Source organism: Octodon degus, unplaced genomic scaffold (assembly GCF_000260255.1).
Source record: "Octodon degus isolate 3935 unplaced genomic scaffold, OctDeg1.0 scaffold00080, whole genome shotgun sequence".
Classification (NCBI taxonomy): domain Eukaryota; kingdom Metazoa; phylum Chordata; class Mammalia; order Rodentia; family Octodontidae; genus Octodon; species Octodon degus.
The window spans coordinates 72052-74449 of record NW_004524656.1 but is presented as its reverse complement, the minus strand read 5'-3'; the positions used below and the strand labels follow the sequence as shown (position 1 = coordinate 74449).

The 2398-nt window shown below is 39.0% G+C and overlaps 1 long non-coding RNA gene across 1 annotated transcript in view; it reads left to right on the top strand.

Annotated features, from left to right (window-relative positions):
* The window catches only part of LOC111818126, a 19439-nt gene that overhangs the window by 310 nt on the left and 16731 nt on the right, over nt 1–2398 (top strand). The gene's annotated exons all lie outside the window — the stretch shown is intronic.

The following is a 2398-nucleotide window of genomic DNA, read 5'->3' as shown; positions in this document are numbered from 1 at the left end:
TTTGTATTTAGGACAAGGGTGTACAGGGTGTACAGTGTCTTACTGTATAGATTGGACTCGTAGTGATTCTTCTGTTTACAGCCTCCCAAATGCTGGGATTTACAGGCATGTGCCACCACGCTCAGACTGGATCGCTGTCTCAGCATGTCCAGGAGGCAGGGCCAGCACTGGAGGCCCGGGGATCCAACTCCCGACCTCTATGTCTGCCTAAGCACGAGCTTTAACCCATGAGCTATTTGGCTGGCGCTGATAAATTATGAAATAAAACTGTGATCATCTCAATAACAGTAGCTTTGGCATTAATGGGAATTCATTCACTTAACATCCAGAATATTTGAGCAACTCAAAAAATAGAACATCAAAGACAATTTAGTTTTTACAAAAAGAAAGCAAAAGTGGCATCGTGATGTACACTTGACTTTCTAGCACTTCAGAACCTTGAAGCAGGGGTGTTGCAAGTTTAAATCCAGCCTGGGTGACAGGAGGATCCGGTCTGTGTGTGTGTGTGTGTGTGTGTGTGTGTGTGTGTGTGTGTGAAGTGAGTAAGTAAGCAAGTAGGTAAGCAATTAAGTAAGTAAGTAAATAAATAAATAAATAAATACAGGCTGGAGATATAGCCCAATGGGAAGGTTCTGCTTCTTATAAGAAGCTGTAGAAAGGGCCAACCAGTACTTGAAAGAAAACCTCTCAGTTTTAGTAATATATTAGAGAAATGTAAATCAAAACCAGTGATATTGTCTTAGCCCGGTCAGAAGGGCTATAATCTAAAAGGCAAAAGCAAATAAGCAAACAAAAAACAACAAATACTAGAAAATTAATGTGTGCAGAGATACACAGAAATGACACCTTAACACAGTCATTCTGGAAGATTATATTCAGATTCCTCAAAGAGCTGACAATTGAACTGCCATATTATCTCACATTTCTGTTTCTGGGGACATCAGAAGGAGATGAACATGTTACACCAGAATACTAAGCATAACAAAATCAGAATTCCTTGAGTCCTTGCACTATAAATATATTATAGCTAAATTATGGAATCTAAGTAGATGCCCTTCATGGATGAATGATTTAAAAGGCAGTGTAAGACACAAGATATTGAGCCAACAGGGTGGTAAAATCTAACAATATTCAGAAACATAGATGAAACTAGGGGGTCTTACATTAAGTGAAATAAACCATAGGCCAGCCAAATAGCTCAGTGAATTAAAGCTCCTGCAAGCAGGTGCAGGGGCTGGGGGCTCAATCCCCAGGCCTGCTGTGCCAGCTCCACCCCCGGGGCATGCTGAGACAGAAACTGAGATTGGTCGTGATCTCAGCCTGTGAGATCAATAAAAGCCTGTGATCTCAGCTCTTGGGAGGCTGTAAACAGGTGGATCACTAGGAGTCGGATCTAGTACTGAGAACCCAAACACTCTGTAGACACTTCCCTAAAAAATACAAAAAAGTAAAGAAGAAAGAAAGAAAGAAACCAAAAGAAAATGTAATATATATTCACTGATTTGTAGAAAATTATAGGAGGGCCATGTAAAAAAAAAAAACAGATTTGAAGACCAGTTGCTAGAGACAGGGGCATGAATCACAGTTAGCATGAAACTGGATCTTCTCTAGAAGATGAGGGAAGTGATTGGTTGCAATGGTTTGTGATATTTTTAAAAATGACTAGAAACAATGACTATCAGAGAAGAGTATAAATTTCCAGCACATAAAAATGATTAATGAGTTAAGAGATAAAAGTGCATATTACCCTGGCATGGCTATAACACGTGGTGTACATGTGTGGAATTAAGCTAATGCAACTAATCAAGATATGAAAATACAATGTCTCAAAAAAATAATGATAAAGATGCTAGTTAGCACCTTAGATTCTCCAAAATTCATGCAATAAAAGTCTGTCTTCTGCCTTATTTTCTTAAAATCAAAGATTTCACTTGGGAGAATTCTGAAAACTAGCTATGGTTCTCCTGTAGCCTGGTCTACCATGAAATCAGCCATATTGAGCCAGGCAGGGACATATGAATTACCCACTTGTCATGCTCTCTATTCTTTTCAAAGAACTATAGAGTAGAGGCAGAAACTTCTTGTAGGAAATGACTGGGGTAAACCATACATCCAGTACCCTATCTTTTTTGTAGATTATTCAGAAGATAGGCTTCTCTCTCCTGTCGTCATCACAGTGGCATCACAGTGGCAGGACATAGGCATTTACTGACTCTGGTTCTTCACCTTGAAAGATAAAGTCTGAACTATTGATCAGAAAAGATCAGCACAAGGTATGATGTGTTAAAACTCATCTATTTGGCTGTATTTATTGTTCCTGATAATCAATGAACATAGAGAGGCAGAAAATGTAACAGACACCCATGTATTGAGTATGTTCTTTTTGCATGTCCTAGAC